General features: G+C 30.9%; 1 pseudogene; it reads left to right on the top strand.

Annotated features, from left to right (window-relative positions):
- The first annotated feature begins 8051 nt into the window (after positions 1-8051).
- On the top strand, positions 8052-10255 carry LOC114191180 (uncharacterized; annotated as a pseudogene).
- The last annotated feature ends 8607 nt before the right edge of the window (positions 10256-18862 follow it).

Genomic DNA, 18862 nt, shown 5'->3' with positions numbered 1-18862 from the left:
AAGGGTCTCGAATCATAATAAATAAGAAATATAATTAAGAAATAAAAGACAATGCACAACTCATGTCATAAAGAAATCTAATACTGATACGGTACAAGACAAATAATTGACATGATAAAATCCAAAGTACATCATATCATCAAGAAATAAAATAACATACGAGCATGATTGACATTAATGTAATATAAAATTAATTAACACAAAATTTCATATAACTGTACTCACGATAGGTGAGTTCACAATCATATAAAATTACATCGTCCATGCTTAACAAAATATAATAAAATTATTTTATGCATGAAAAACCCCTTAAATAATAACATTTCGAAATAAGGGTAACAAATCAATTCAAATATAAACATGCTAACAAGGATAGTAGATCATACTAACACGTCACCAAAATAGTAGAGAACTTGTACAAAAATTTCATGTCAAAAAGTCGAGAATATAATATATAAACTTAAGTTTTATTCATGAGATAATTAAAATTAAATTATTTCATTCACTTAAAATCTTATACAATTGTGCCCACGATAGATGAGATCACAATCATATAAAATTATATTACTCATGCTTAACCAAATATAATAAGATTATATAATGCATGAAATAATTATATTTAAAAGAAATATCTCGGCAATTTACTCAATAGAATGACACGATTTTTCGACGATATGATCGCCATCACGCGACGGTCAAAATCCAAAACAATTGAAATTAAAATGCATGGATAAAAACACAAACATTTAACATTTTCCACAAATTATCTCCTCAAGAGAAGTCACTTTGACGAAATCTTGATTCAATTTTCTCATAAAAAAATGCTAAACAAAACCAAAATTTGAATATTTATTTATTCCAAAACCAAAATATATTTATTTTATTTATAAAAAAAATTCCAAATGTAATTATTTCATAAGTCAAAAAGACACTCATAAATGATATATAAAATATATGAATAAAATTATGACCTTTTATAATTATATATATAATTATTATAATACCATAATTTTATTTTCAAATAAATGGAATTGGAATTATGCAACCTCGTCATAAGTTATCTACTCACGTAAGAGTAAATACCATCATGCATTGTTAATGGATATAGATATTAAAATCCCAAGCAGCACACATGTCCATACAATATACTTCATTACATGTGGAAAGCCTCATGCTAAAAAAAAAGATAATGATACAATGACCTAATTTTTTAACCTCTTTCTTACTCGCCTACGTGGCATCCATTATTTTATTTTTTTAAAAGGATAATGATAGAATGCCTCACTTATTTGACCCAAATTTTATCCGCCTACATGGCATGGGTTATTTTAATGTTTTGTAAATATGAAAAGAGAATTGACGTGTGAGATTATGAATGGTTTGTAGGTCACGCGCTGCACAGGAAAACTGAGAAAAAAGAAGTGAACGCTACGGTTTTGGGAAAAGCGAGAGTGCGGTTTTGGGAAAGGAAAACAGAGGTGGACTTTCTAGCTGTTGCAGCTTCCTCCACAATCGTTGCTAATCGCTGCCGCAACTTCCTCCACATTCGCAAGCCCTAATTTTGGTGTTCTTCTCCAAATAAAAAGCCAATTTGGTATGTTTTACTACCTCGATTGCAATCCCGTATTTTTGTGTTATTCTTCCCCAAATGAAACCCTATTGTCGTATGTTCTTGTTCCTCGATTGAAATGCCATTTTTATGTGTTGTTGTTCCCCAAATTGATACTCTCTCAATCCTAAATGTTGTTGTGGATTGTTAATTTGAAATGTGAACGAGTTTGTGTAAGCAAAAATGCTTCGAATGTACGAATGCTTTTGAAGAAGAAGCGTTTCGGCAGTTAGGGTCGGGTGGGTACAAAATGCGAACTGCAATTGTGTTGTTAGATGTTAGAAAGTGAGTTTGTTGGTTTCGACATTTAGGCTTGGATGGGTACAAAAAGCAAACTGGATTTGTGTTGTTGGATGTTAGAAAGTTAGTTTGTTGGTTTTTGACTATGTTGTGTGTAATTTCATTGATCTGTGCCGAATTTGTTTAATTTAAATTTGGTTAATGCGTTTTATGATTTTGGAGAGATTATCACATTTCCGGTGATCGTGATGTCCAATTCCGCTACACGGAGATATTATCATCGTGATGTCCAATTACGCCATCCTACCACTGAGTTTCATGACACAATCTTTTGTGTGAGGTTGACCAAATATCAAAGTCGAGGGTCTCATCTAATATATGTCATTTTCAAGTTTTTTATTTTCATTAACCAAATGTTAACCTCACATTAATTGGGATACTGAATTTTTTTAAATGTTTTTTGCCAATCAGGATCTTAACACCAAATTTGCTACCTTGATCAGGAGCAAGCATATCAATGAAGTCGTTCTTAGTGGTCCAAATAGTGTTGTAGGATGCAAACTTCTAATTTCAGATTCACTCCGCTCCACCAAGTTTGGGAAGGGCTGGAAGGAATTTTGCAATGAACATCAATTGAAAGAAGGAGATCGTGTGCTCTTTGAAGTGGATCACGCTGATGCCAATGAATTCATTACAGTCTTTGTCAACAAATGTTTGTGTGACGAGTAACTATGATGTTCAAATAATTAGATGTGATGTTATGTATGTTAAAGTTTTTTGTTAAATCTGATATTTGTGTTTTGTGGTGAATGGGGTCTTACTTTAATTATAAACAGCTATATTGATGTTTTAAATTATATGTATTCCTTGTGGTATTAGAATGAAGTGTACTTTTCTAATTGAATAAGTGTCTTTTTCAAGTCCAGTTTTGGTACGAGCAGTACTAGAACTAGTTTTCAAGTGTATTTTTACATAAAAACTGGTTTGGACACAATGCAAAAGCCATCCAAATAATTCCATTAACATGAATCATCAACAAATAACTGAAAGAAGTGAGTGGAATTGAAGACAGAAAAAAAAACCAACATTTCTAGTACTATAATGAAATGTATTTTTCTAAGTGAATAAATGTCTTTTTCAAGTCCACTTTTGGTACGAGCAGTACTAGAACTGGTTTTTAAGTGTATTTTTACATAAAAACTGGTTTGGACACAATGCAAAAGTCATCCAAATAATTCCATCAACGTGAATCATCAACAAACAACTGAAAGAAGTGAGTGGAATTGAAGATAGAAAAAAAAAACCAATATTTTTTGTACTAGAATGAAGTGTACTTTTCTAAGTGAATAAGTGTCTTTTTCAAGTCCACTTTTGGTATGAGCAGTATTGGAATTGGTTTTCAAGTATATTTTTACATAAAAACTGGTTTGGACACAATGCAAAAGTCATCCAAATAATTCCATCAACGTGAATCATCAGCAAACAACTGAAAGAAGTGAGTGGAATTGAAGATAGAAAAAAAAATCAACATTTCGGGTACTAGAATGAAGTGTACTTTTCTAAGTGAATAAGAGTCTTTTTGAAGTCAAGTTTTGGTACGACCAATATTGAATTGGTTTTCAAGTTTATCTACTATATATATAAGAAAATGAACCATTAGGTAAAATACATTTTTAACCCACTCTATTTTATTGACACCTGTCCCAAACAATGGTTTTTTTGTCATTTGTGTTCTTTGTACTTAGTTTACAATTTTACCCTTCTCTTAATCTCTTCCTACCCTATTATTATGTCAATTTACTTAATTGATAGCATGAATGATTGATGGGCATAGATTACTTAAATTTCACGCTGCATCTTCTGCTAAATTTTTTCGTTTCTCTCTTCTTCTTCTTCATTTTGCATTACTTTCTCAGCCCCTCATCTTTTTATTCAGTCACCACGACTTTGAAGTTTGGGTGTTGTTGAACCTGCATTACTTGGTCCCAACTTCTTCTTTTTCTTCTTCAAAGTTTGTTCTTCTACTTTTTTTTCGGTATCAATTTGAAGGTTAGGTCTTCTTCAACCAAAATTCTTTTCGTCCCATGGTTCTTTAAGAAGTTGTTTTGGGTTGTTATTATGTTGTTCTTCTTAGCTTCGTTTTAGGTTTCATAGTATGGGGTTTTATTTTTCTAATACCTTTGTTTTTTATTTGTTTTCTTTTAACGAAGGTTTTATTGCACAATATAGATAAAAGTTCTTTCCTTTATTATTGTCTTATTCTTATTTTATGAAGTTTGTATACTTGCTCTCTGTTTTTTACTGATCTGGATTTTTTGGATACATATATTTGTCATAATAGTTGTATTTTTCATCATCCAAGTCATCAACAACTCCATTAGAACCTATCTTGGTATTTTGGGGTTTTTGTTCAGGTTTGTAGAATAGAAGTTAAAATCTATTGGACCACTTGGATATTAAGAACTCAGATATCAAGGTAATATATTTCTATTTTACAAACAATTATTTGGGATTTTCAAATTCTCAATGTAGTAGTTTATATTGTACGATTTAGTTTGTTTTGTTATATAGTTTTCACTATTTTGTGCTCTGCATATTGTATTTGCAGTTTTTGTGGTTTGTATTTTGGGTATTGTGTTAGTTCCTTAGATGCTTATGTACTTATTTTGTTGTTTACGTTGTTTACGTGTTGCTCATTATTTGTATTTATTTTGTAGCTTGCTGGTATTATGCTTTACACAAAGATTCTAGAGTGATCTACGGGAATATTGATGACAAGAGATGCAAAGGCAATCATGTTGTTATGGGCTGACTTAGCCCCAAATTACTTATATGCATTATTTGATCAATGTAAGTTAATATTTTTCTGTATTAAAATAGACTTATTGTGATTTTATTGACTATTAAGTCCAATGAATAAAGTTGTTTTTATTCCTTGAAGTGATGCAAGACCATAAAATTGTTGCTTTTGACAAAGCTTTGAAGCATAACTATGGTAAGTCTCCTGGTATTGGTTTTTTTTTTGTGCTCTTCATTGACATTCTGGTGCAATGGTGACTGATTAAGGAGTTTGAAAATGCATCTATTTCTTTTGGCATGTGCCTTGATGACTGCCTTTATATTTGGGTTATGTTAGATTGAGATGTTATTGTAATGGTGAGGTATTTTGCTATCGATGAATGTTGGTTGATTGTTAGAGACATTTAGTTTAGAATTGTTTCCTTCCATACCCATTAGGGTCCTTAATGAACTTATTTATTTCTTATCCTTTGGCAGAACTCTTCATGTAGTTTTTGGTTATGAACCATAATGAATTTTGTCGATTGAAGTTGTTACATTAGCTGAAAACACATGTTGACACAGAGGTAGTATGAAAAGTTCAAAGTGAGGGTTAATGGATTGGTATCAATGTTTGCAAGATATTAGTAGATGCTTTTTATCTTATCAATCTTGGAATATATAAAACTTTGACATTAGTAGTTTCTCAGTGAAAAAATAAATAAACAATCATAATATACATGTGACTGTACCTAAATAAGGTGTTATTTTTTTTAAGTATATTGACCTTTAACCATTAACATATAATTGATTGTTTGAGCATGTTGTTTTTCAGGCTATAAAGGACTAGAACAAGAAGTTCGTTGGAGACCAATTTTATTTCATCTTTTTTCACCATCACTATCATGATCTTCTTTAATTCCAGTTTGAGAATTACTGCTGTACAAATATTTACTAATAATTAATCAAATACTATGAGAATTTCACAACATATTATATGTCTTCATCCATTAAAATAATAAATACCTTATTGTAATAGATATTTATAGATACATTCTCTACACGAGAAATAAACATAAAGTGTTTATATCTTAAAAAAATGACATTAAAGCACCCCTAAATCATACAACACATTTGATTTACGATAATTTTTAAGACTTATATAATAACTTGCTATTATATATATATATATATATATATATATATATATATATATATACTTTAATATTTTATTTATAAAAATTCATACAAATATTCCGCGCATAAATTATTATGAATCATGAGTGGTATAATATTCTAATAATATTAAAAAATATTATAACCTATAATATATATATATATATATATATATATATATATATATATATATATATATAATATCCTAACACAAGTTTATTCTTTTCTATCATTCCATATAATAATGATATTAGAATCTATAATATATATAATATCCTAACACAATTTTATTATTTTCTGTCATTCTATATAACAATTATAAAAATTAGAGCAACAAAATGCACGTTGTTGTACCAAATCATTAACATTACTCTGAATATAAAAAGAACATTATTATACTAATTACATAGAATAAATTGTTTATACAGAAGAAAACACTAACATAATAAAATTCTACGATTTCTTTATAATAGTTACGTATATCATATCATATTAATATATATATATATATATATATATAATATTAAGTATGATAAATAAAAATTACTTTTTACGTAGACATGTCAAAATTAAATAGACTTAATTAGTTGGATAAATTACATGGGTTGCAATTAGTCACCGTAAGTTATTTAGTTTTGTAGCTTATTCCTTTTTTTTATATAATGGAATGAAAAGCTATAAAAAAATGGCAATGTCAGATAAGACATGTATTTAATAATTGAAAAGACATTCATTACCAGCACTAAGGCAAAACAATTTCTTGAAAATACTACTATATGCATTCGTCAAATAAACCACACCAATTATCAACTTTGTATGAGTTGAAAAACATTTCCTAACTCAGAAATCCATTGATTGCATGACAAGTAATAAACATCTTATATGATGTTACTTTTAACAGTATTAGTACTAATATAATAATATTTACATGTTCACAAATATCATGAGATTAGACATGTCTATATTAACTAAAAAGACATGTATTTATTATCCAAAATAGTTTCCCACTCAAAAATAATTTGCAAGAATTGGCGCTCAAAATCAACATTTGCATTAAGGAAAAAGTTTAACAAAATTATTACAATTGGCGCTCATCTGCAATCTTTCCAAGGAGCCAATAGCACTACTTACCTAATAAGCTTTTATTGTCACCAAGAACACCCTTAGCTACTGATCAAAGTTTATGAAGAAATAATGTCAAACCCAATATCATGGGTTGAAGAAGAACTAATATAAACATTATTTCTTACACATTGTTCACTATTATTGGTGACAAATTGTATTAGTACTTTGTTTCCTGTTATTCTTAACATTTAAATACTTGTTACATTGGTTCCATGCAATATTTATCATGTGCTAATGCTAAACTATATTGTTTTATGTAGTGAGATGGAAGATGAAAATAGAAATTGCAGTACAAGTTTGTCAAATGCAAGAATGAAGAGGAAATTGATACTTCAAGGGAAGAGGATTAAGGCAACATGTGTACAACACAATCGCCCTCCAAAGAGAACCAAAAGTTGTACACCCCTATCTGATATAACATCTTCAATCTTCAATCAACAGCTTCCTGAAATGGAAATACCAATGCATTGTCGAAGACAACAACCAATGGAATCATTAAAAAATTCAGTACATGCAACAACTACTGAAAAGAATAAGAAATCAAATAGACAAAATCTACTTCAAAAGTTTGTAGCAACTGTTAATATGGTGATAGAAAGTAGTGGACCACACCATATTCATGGTAGTTCAGGCATTAATTCCCCTACCAGTATACAAACTGAATCAATCCATTTGGAAGATATTGATGAAAATGGACATGAAGAAGATAATGTACCAGAATTGTGTTCACCAATAACAAGTACATGTTAATTTAACTAATATCTATGTTCATATCAATGATGCAATAAGCAATCATTGTTATTGATATATTTTTCATATGATAAGATGATATGTCATTCATCAATAGCTATTGAACAATTAATCATCATGAAGATGCTTTCATAAAAATCTTCGAAGTAGGTGTATTAATTAACCATGAAGCAATGGACCTCAATTCAAGATTAAACTCACTAACTACATTTACTAAACTACAATCATATATCATACATTCAACTGACAACTATGTTTATTTCCATAGGATATGAAGATATAGGGGATCCAATATATATATATATATATATATATATATATATATATATATATATATATATATATATATATATGTCCACATTGCAAAGCATTTATGTGGTACCAGGAACGGATCAATAAATATCAGAACAATATCAATCCCAACTTTAACATGTGTTGTGGTAATGGAAAATTTCAATTGTCAATATTGAAAGAACCACCTCAAGAGCTACAACAACTTCTATTTAAATTTGATTCCATGGAAAAATTATCAACAACATATTAGAACATACGACATGATGTTTGCGTTCACATCTCCTGGAGCAAAAGTAGACAACAAATTCAACAATGGACGTGGACCACCTAATTTGAGAATCCAAGGACAAACATGTCATAGGATTGGTAGTCTCTTACCACCAACTCGCCAACTTCCAAAGTTTGCACAACTCTACATCTATGATACTGATAATGAAATACACAACAAAATTCAATCTTTAAGGTAAGATATTGATATTCATATATTATATATTATTGTGCAATTTTTTTACATTGTTTATTAGAATTATTGTATCAAAATCCTAACAAAAAAGTTAAACTCATTTAAATATGGCAGAATTATTTATTTTACATCCAATCCCATTACAGGAACCACAATCATATTGATATTGAAATTGTAAAGAAGCTGACAAACATGTTAGATAAATACAATGTTCATGCAAAATCATTCAGAATGACAAGAGATAGTTATAGAGAGCAACCATTTGATTATCTAAAACTAAGGCTTATAGCGGATAGGACAAAAGATGGGCGAGTATACAATATCCCAACAGTGTCAGAAGTTGCTGCATTAATAGTAGGGGATGTTGATACTGCTTCTCCTAGAGATATTATAATGGAGAGTAGAATAGGAAAGCTACAAAGGATAAACGAGTTACACACAAGTTATTTGGGTTATCAATATCCTCTATTGTTTCCATATGGTGAAGATGGTTATAGGCATGACATCAATCATCGTGATTCATTGCTTTTTAAAGGCAAGAAACGAAACCAATTAACCATTAGGGAATGATTTTCGTTTAGAATTCAGACAAAGGATTGTGAGGCAGCTACTCTTTTGAGATATAGGAGACTATTTCAGCAATTTGTTGTTGATGGATATACAATGATTGAGTCTAAAAGGTTATGTTTCATCAGAAACAATCAATCTAAGCTTAGGGGTGATAAGTACATAAACCTTTCTGAATCAAGTAACTCAAGCCAGAATGAAGGTTCACAAATAGGAAAACGATTTGTGCTACCATCAACCTTTGTTGGTGGGAGAAGATTTATGAACCAACTATATTTTGACGGAATGGCTATTTGTAGTCATGTTGGATTCCCAGATCTTTTCCTCACATTTACTTGTAACCCTAAGTGGTCAGAAATTTCCAGAATATTGAACTCTATGAAGTTAACACCAACAGACCGACCAGATATAATTGCAAGAGTTTTTAGAATCAAATTTGATGAACTTCTAATAGATTTGACGAAGAAGCATGTACTCGGTAAAGTGATTGCATGTAAGTATTGCATTATAAGTCTACAAATTCAATTCATTAAATTCATTTCTTATTCTAATTGTTAAACTTCTTTCATTGTAGACATGTATAGTATCGAATTCCAAAAACGTGGTCTACCACATGCTCATTTGTTGATATTTTTGCATCCTTCTAGCAAATACCCAACACCAGTGGATATTGATAAGGTAATTTCAGCAGAAATCCCATGTGCCCAAAAAGATCCACAATTGTATCATTGTGTCACAGAACATATGATTCATGGTCCCTGTGGGATAGCTAACAACTCATCTCCTTGCATGAAGAATGGATCATGTTCACGATTTTACCCAAAGAATTTTCAAAGTGCTACTACCATTTCAGAAGATGGTTTTCCATATTACCGTCGAAGAAATAACGGTTCAATAGTTGTGAAAATGATATTACATTAGATAATCGTTTTGTTGTCCCTTATAACCCTAGGATACTGCTAAAGTACCAAACTCATATCAATGTAGAATGGTGTAACAAGAGCAATTCAATCAAGTACTTATTTAAGTACATTAACAAGGGTTATGATAGAATTACAGCAGTTATAGTTCCTAATGACAATGAAGCATCTTTTTCACAACAGACTCCAGATGAGATAAAACAATATCTAGATTGCAGGTACATATCACCATGTGAAGCATGTTGGAGAATATTTTCATTTCCTATTCATGGGAGAAATCCAGCAGTGGAATTGAAGATAGAAATAAAACCAACATTTCTGGTACTAGAATGAAGTATATTTTTCTAAGTGAATAAGTGTCTTTTTCAAGTCCACTTTTGGTACGAGCAGTACTGAAACTGGTTTTCAAGTGTACTTTTACATAAAAATTGGTTTGGACACAATGTAAAAGTCATCCAAATAATTCCATCAACGTCAATCATCAGCAAACAACTTAAAGAACTAAGTGGAATTGAAGATACAAAAAAAAAATAACATTTCGGGTACTAGAATGAAGTGTACTTTTCTAAGTGAATAAGTGTCTTTTTCAAGTCAAGTTTTGGTACCAGCAGTACTGGAACTGGTTTTCAAGTGTATTTTTACATAAAATCTGGTTTGGACACAATACAAAAGCCATCCAAATAAGCCATTCATCAGTAAACCTCTGTCAATGAATGAACTAAAATTTAATACAATCAAAAATTAACATTTGCCTTCCTAAAATTAAGTATATTGTTCACCCTGTATAACTGTCTTTTCACAACAAATTTTGTTTGCCATCAATGGCATTCACATTCAAATGGTTAGATTACCATCAAATTATCAATAAATCTGTCAATGTACAAACTACATATTAACTCCAACAAATGATTCAACAATATATATTATTGTGCCTACATAAGTGGCTTTTTCAATGACACTTTTAGTTCAAACACTGCAAAACACATTGCAAGTCAAATAACAGTTTCCAATGTATCAGTTTTTATTTCATCCAAGTTTCAAAACTAAATATACAATAAGTACATTCATTTCCTGCTTCTATTTCATTCTAACTATACATATCTACAATTATCTACATCTCATTTCTCAAAAATCTTGTTATTGCATTCCATCAAAGGTATGCCCAAATTCATAATCTTAGTCTCCAAAACAATACAGTTATAGAATTATGTTGTATGCAAAAGCATAAACTTCTACATTTACAACAGCTATTTCTTCATGAGCATATCGTAGTGTTGAATAATGTCATCATGGTGGACATTATCTTCATGTAAAACCCAATCACAAACGAATTTCTGCCTAATTAATTGCAGCTCCTCCTAAAAAGAACATCATGATAATGTTACCAAATGTAATCTTCAAAGAAACACTATAAACAATAAAACATATTATATAGGTAAACTTACAGTAGTGTAGTCAAGCAGGGCTTTACCATCAAATTTGCTTATACCATCCCACATCTCTATAAATTTCAATACCAAGATCCCACAATCATGTCCGCCTTCAAACAGGGGTTTTGGACGATAACCTATCGGGCAAAGATTCCTTGTGTGAATGGTCTTTAATGAACCAAGAACTACGCCACCAAGACTGCGACCAAGCAATGCACTGAACGGTACCCACATATTTCTGGCGAATCAGCCGCATCCAACAACCCAAACCACTCTCGAGAAGTCCGCTCTCCGCTTCGATTGCTACCTACACCAAATATCAACAACATCAACCTTTGTGGAAGAAGAGCCTTTTGGGAAAGAAAAAACTCTGTGTTTGTGTAACCTTGTGGAAGAAGAACGTTGCGGGAAAGAAGAAGAAGAAGGGAAAACCGAACCAACGCAGTTTATTTTTTTTAAATGTTTCCACAATAATACAGGTATAATTCCTAAGTCAAATGGAGCTTGTCAAAATGTGGTTCAGAATATGTTTGTTTCCACTTCCATAACTATTTTTTTTAGATGTAGTTTATTTACAACAAAGTTGCAAAAAAAAATTGATTCACGAACAAGACATTTCGTAAGCAATTTTTAATTCGTTTGAAATACACATAATCTTGAACTTAATACTCCAAAAATAATTAAAATATCGTTCCCAAGTCAAATGGAGCCCCTATAAATGTGGTTCAATACGTGTCTTTTTACAGTACCATAATTGCCTTTTTAAGATGTAGTTTATGTACAATAGAGTTGCAAAAAAATTGATTCATGAATAAGACATTTCGTAAATAATTTTTAATTCATTTGGAATACACATAATCTTGAACTTAATACTCCAACAATAATTAAAATATCGTTCCCAAGTCAAAATGGAGCCCCTATAAATGTGGTTCAGTACGTGTCTGTTTCCACTTCCGTAACTACCTTTTTTAGATGTAGTTTATGTATAATAGAGTTGCAAAAAAATTGATTCATGATAAAATTGATTCATGAACAAGACATATCATAAATAATTTTTTTATTCATTTGGAATATATATAATCTTGAACTTAATACTCCAACAATAATTAAAATATCATTCTTAAGTCAAATGGAGTCCCTATAAATGTGGTTTAGTACGTGTTTGTTTCCACTTCCATAACTACCTTTTTGAGATGTAGTTTATGTACAACAGAGTTGCAAAAAAAAATTATTCCTTTACATGACATTTCGTAAACAATTTTTAATTCATTTGGAATACACATAATCTTGAACTTAATACTCCAACAATAATTAAAATATCGTTCCCAAGTCAAATGGAACCCCTATGGTTCACTACATGTCTGTTTCCACTTCCATAATTGCCTTTTTGATATGTAGTTTATGTACAATAGAGTTGCAAAAAAATTTATTTCTTAACATGACATTTTATAAACATTTTTTAATTCATTTCAAATACATATAATATTGAACTTAATACTCAAACAACAATTAAAATATCATTCACAAGTCAAATGAAGTCCCTATAAACGTGATTCAGTACGTGTCTGTTTCCACTTCCATAACTACCTTTTTGAGATGTAATTTATGTACAACAAAGTTGTATAAAAATTGATTCCTTAACATGACATTTCGTAAATATTTTTTAATTCATTTCAAATACATATAATTTTTAACTTAATACTCCAACAACAATTAAAATATAATTCTCAAGTCAAATGGAGCCCCTACAAATGATGTTCATTACATGTCTTTTTATAGTACCATAACTGCCTTTGTAAGATGTAGTTTGTGTACAACAAAGTTGCAAAAAAATTTATTCCTTAACATGACATTTTGTAAACATTTTTTTAATTCATTTCAAATACATATAATATTGAACTTAATACTCAAACAACAATTAGAATATCATTCACAAGTCAAATGGAGCCCCTATAAATGTGGTTCAGTACGTGTCTGTTTGATGAAGGATTAACTTGTTTCTTTTTAGATTATTGAATATGGTGTGAGTTGATTAAGAAATCTAAGTGAAATCCCCACTGGACATTAAGATAGCAAGCTATCTAGATGTGAAGGTTCCTTTCACAAAGCTCAAAAGAAGAAGATGATAGATTGATTCAAAACAAATAGGAAATGGAAAGCACATAAACCATAGAAACCAAGAACAATTAAAGGAAGAAGAAAACATAAAACGGAAAGGAAAGAAATGGTAAAAATGTGAGAAGCACGCCACTACAAGGCTAGGCTAGAAGCCATGGAAACCTTGAAGATGAGTGGATGTGTGTCGCCACTTGCTATTGAAGATAAGGCTTAAAAGTATTCACTCCCTAGGGAGGAAACTCTCACAAATGGTTGAGACACAAGAGTGTTTTTATTTTAAAATCTTCAACCCTTTTAAATGTCTAGGAGCACCCCTTATATAGAAGAGTTTAGGGGCCTCTAAGCAAATAAAAGATACCTAAGGATGTCTCTAAAAAAACCTAACCCTAGTTTCTAGAAACTAGGTCAAATAAGGTTACAAAAATGAGAGACAAAGGACCTAACTATGGTGTGTGCAAGACTAATTTCGTTCTAGCACAAAAGGAAACAAAAAATGTGTCTCATATGTCTCCAAAAAGTGGCCAAAGTGTGCTAAAAACAAAGAAGACCAAAGGTACATAGGTACATTTGCTTCATGCCTTTTACTTTATGCTTTACTCTCTCCTCCACATCATTTATGCTCCCCAATCACCATGCGCCACCTAGCATTGCTTTCTTACTCCTAATTAACCTACAAAGCAAATAAACATAGATTAACATGTTGGCTTAAGTCAAGTCAACTATAGTCAACAAGTCAAACCTAGTCAAAGGTCAACAAGTCAACTAAAGTTGATTCAACTAAGTCAACTTTGGGAATCAAAAATAACAAACACAAATGAAATGGATGAAGGATTAGTGAACTTCCTTTCTAAACATGCTTAGTCTTCTTAAGCATGTGCCTCCATCTTTGGTTAGGGTCAATCCTTCATCACTGTTTCCACTTCCATAACTGCCTTTTTGAGATGTAGTTTATGTACAACATAGTTGCAAAAAAGTTGATTCCTTAACATGACATTTCGTAAACATTTTTTAATTCATTTCAAATACATATAATCTTGAACTTAATACTCCAACAACAATTAAAATATAATTCCCAAGTCAAATGGAGTCCCTATAAATGTGGTTCACTACATGTCTTTTTATAGTACCATAACTGCCTTTTTAAGACTGTGTACAACAGAGTTGCAAAAAAATTGATTCCTTAACATGACATTTCGTAAACATTTTTTGATTCATTTCAAATACATATAATCTTGAACTTAATACTCCAACAATAATTAAAATATCATTCCCAAGTTGAATGGAGCCCCTATAATTGTGGTTCACTGCGTGTCTTTTTACAATAGCATAACTATATTTTTAAGATGTAGTTTGTGTACAACAGAGTTACAAAAAAATTGATTCCTTAACATGACATTTCGTAAAAAAAATTTAATTCATTTCAATTTATTTTAAGTACATAACTTTAACTTGACAGTGCCAAAATAATACAAATATCAATCACATGTCAATTGGAGCTCTGAATATCTGGCACAAGATATGTCTTTTTATAGTTCAATAAGTGTCTTTCTGATATGTGGTTTCTGTACCATAGAGTTAGCATAAATATTCTTTCCTGACATATTTTCTCTGCTAAATAAGTTCATTATAGAGCAACACAAACACTTCTAAAAAGTCAATATTCATGAACTGTAACATCACAATAAAAAAAACACCCCCTTACACAACAACACAAATTCTTCACAATTACATGTTTCATACATTTGCATTACAATTAACCGTTCTTAAATTACACAACTCAAAATGATATTTCATTTTCATCAAACAAAAAAACCAGACACATATTGCTGCAACTCCAACAACTATTTTGGTATCATTTTCTTCTTTGGACCATACCCTGCGAACGGACTTTGGATTACACGACTTTTGAACCGCAAGCGTGGATGATTCCTCATACGCATGTACATATTACTGTTTTTTACATTTTTGTCTTCTGCATTATTTGAATCTTGTACTACTTCAGCTTCACCTTGTAAATGAACTTATATTACTCAAATATAAATGAACTTACAAATAAACAAAAGTTAAAATACCTGACTTATATCACTACAATCTCCAACTTCACAACCTTCACTACCTTCGCAACCTTTACTAACGTCACTCATGTCAACTGAATTGAAATTACCAAACACATTAACCAAATTAAATTAACAGAAATTAGGCACAGTTCAATCAAATTACACAACAACGTCAAAAACCCTGAAATCAATAACAAATAATCAAACTCATTGCAAAACAACTTTAATCATACAATATACAACAAACCATCAAAATAACAACTTACACACACGAACAACTAGTTGTCCCTTCACTTAATGTTAAACAAAACTATGTTCTGCGACAAATCTACTAACCGTGTTCTGCGACAGATATTCTTACGCTCCAATATATTCACTTTTTAACATCCAACAACACAAAACCACTTCACTTTTGTAGCCATCCAATCCTTCGGTGAAACACTTCTTCACAACCCTTCGCACATTCAAACATTCTTTGTTAGAGAAACCCTCTCACTTTTTCTTCATAACAATTTCAAACTCATATTTTGGGGAACAACAACATACATGTTTTTTTGGGGGGCAGATTTCACAACTAAAATTACTTACCTTTTGGAAGAGATTACGGATTAATAGTCCACAACAACGTTTTGGATTGATAGAGTGAGAGCAACGACACACCTTTTCATTTGGGGAAGAAAAAGATAAGAAAATAGCCTTTAATTTCGGGAAGAAGAAGAGAAAAAAAATGGGCTTTCAGTCAGGGAAGAAGAAGATACGAAACCTCTCTTTCAAAAGCTAAAAACTACACTCTTTCTTTCTATGTTTTCTCACTCACGCGAGTAAGCGAGTAAGAATAAAATAAAGGATGTCACGTAAGCGGGTAAGAATGAGGTCAAAAAATCATGTCATTGTATCATCATCCTAAAAAAAATTGCAAACATACATGTACCAGTGATAATTACAATGCATTCTAATGATACTTAAAGTAAATTAATTGCACAGATACATACATGAAATACTTAATAGAGAATTACTTAACTCATTCAAACACACTCTGCACAAAAAACCCAAGCCCCCTCTCTCTCTCTCTCTCTCTCTCTCTCTCTCTCTCCTCTCTCGTGAGTCACCAAAACCAAAAAACACCACCGTGACACACATAAGCTGCAGCCATAGAGAACTAGTGACTCCACAAAGAGTTGTCGCACTTGTGCCGAACACGCCACCGCGAACACCGTCACAGACGTTAGCAGCTCAAGTAGACTCACCGTCGCACCAGATCATCGTAGCCATTGCCGTGAGCACCTCGCCATGGACAAAGCAGAAGTCGCGAGTCGTCGCGACGAAGCCACCACTGGCTCGAACAAGAGTGCAAGTCCATAGCGCGAGCTCTGAACGAAGCTGCCGGTGACCACCGCGACGTTGACGAATAGAACGTTGTTGCGTGAAACGCAGCCATCGCGAGCTCCATGGAAGATGAGGAACAACACCTCCTCGTGACACCAATGAAGAAAAAGTCCAAAGGGTGGCACAAAAAAAAGATTCGTAGCGTCGAAACCCATAAGAACATAAAAGATTGGTGACCTATGGGAATACCAGAGAAGAAACGAGATTAGGATTTAATCAAAACAAAATTATGGTTCTTCACAACATTTGGGAAAACGGTTATAAACCCTCGAGAAAGATTAAACGTGGAGCAGGAAGACCAGATTTTGAGATTTCGCATGATTAGGGTTCATGCAAATTGGAAACATAATTTTAATCACAAATCTAACATGCTCTGATACCAATTGTTAGATTATGAATATTAAACCAATTATGAGAAGTATCAAATCATCCATATAATCAATTAATCCCAAATATTAAGAACAGTTCCTAATACAATAGTAGAATGCAGAAGCGTACCTGAACAGTGATACCTGATCTTCCAAATAGAATTGAATCAATGAAAGATTAAGAGATAAGAAATTGTTTACGTGTGAGACGATACTGCTCTCTTCCTTGTAGGAGGTTATCCAAGAACGTATTTCACAAATGTGTTATTACGTTGTCTCATGAAACTGACTAATGGGATATCAATTTTATATCCTTACCAGCAGAGACCAAGGACCTCTCAACAAGTTCTTGAATACTTAAGTCCATCACAGACCGTTCATTGAACAATCCAACCCATCACAGATCGTTCATCAGAAACTCAATATATATTATCCATAAATTAATAACAATTGTGTAATATAATGAATATTTACAAATAATATAATTTATTAATTAATGTTAATCCACAATAATAATAAAATAGAGAACAATAATTTTATATAATAAAATTATATAAAATACAACAATAGTATGATTGCACCTCTCCCGTCTCCCCCTTCTAGTCTTTCATCTTTTGTTCCATTTTATCTCATGTTTATATTCATTTTATGTTTCTTTATATCAGGTATGCTTATCTTTAGTTATTTGTGTTTGTGTTTTTACTTTAATTGAGCTCCTTCGTTCTGATGAATCCTTGAAATTGCATTTTCACATTTAGATAACCATTGATTATTTTAATGTCCAGTGAAAATCTTCTTTGAATTTTCTTCAATCTAAACACCGCAATTTTAAGAAATAAAATGAGTTTTCATCACTACTTTTGATTATAATTTGTAATTTGATCGTGTATGACAATATGAATATCATAAAATATGAAAGCAATTAATTATTTAGTAATTAAATTTCTGATCTTAAATTCTACTATATTAATTTTTTATATAATTTAAGAATTATATTTAGTATTATCATAATAAAATTTTCAATTATTCATTCTATTAATATAAATAATTATATTCAGTTAAGTTAATTAAGATATTAAAAATAATTACAATATTAATAAACTATTTATTTATTAAATTTTCATTCTATTAATATAAATTTTATTAAAATCTTAAAAAGTAAAAAATAAAATTATAAAAAGTATTTAAAAAAATAAAAAGCGGAACTAGTACTCATATATATATATATATATATATATATATATATATATATATATATATTAACTGATGTCTTCGTAGATATGATTTCAGTTTTTTTAAAATGGTCGGTATCTATGAAGATTTCACCATGTTCTGTACTATTTTAGAAGTCCCATCCTAACTAAATTAACTTCAATAATACAACACTCTTGACATAATATGTACAACTAAAAGGAGATTAGTGAATGAAGAGCTAGGTGTTTTCCTGTTTTACATTTTGTCTTTACCTTAATATAAAAATAGTAAAAAAGGTAAAAATTAAAAGCAATCCAACTCAGCAGTGAACAGTGGTATAGATGGTAAATTATAAGAAGGCGAATGGTTAATTTTGCAAGCGGAAGA

Source organism: Vigna unguiculata, chromosome 7, assembly GCF_037176805.1.
Source record: "Vigna unguiculata cultivar grain cowpea cultivar isolate G323 ecotype 2 chromosome 7, ASM3717680v1, whole genome shotgun sequence".
Classification (NCBI taxonomy): Eukaryota; Viridiplantae; Streptophyta; class Magnoliopsida; order Fabales; family Fabaceae; genus Vigna; species Vigna unguiculata.
The sequence above is the reverse complement of the archived record's forward strand: the minus strand, read 5'-3'. Positions and strand labels throughout refer to the sequence as shown.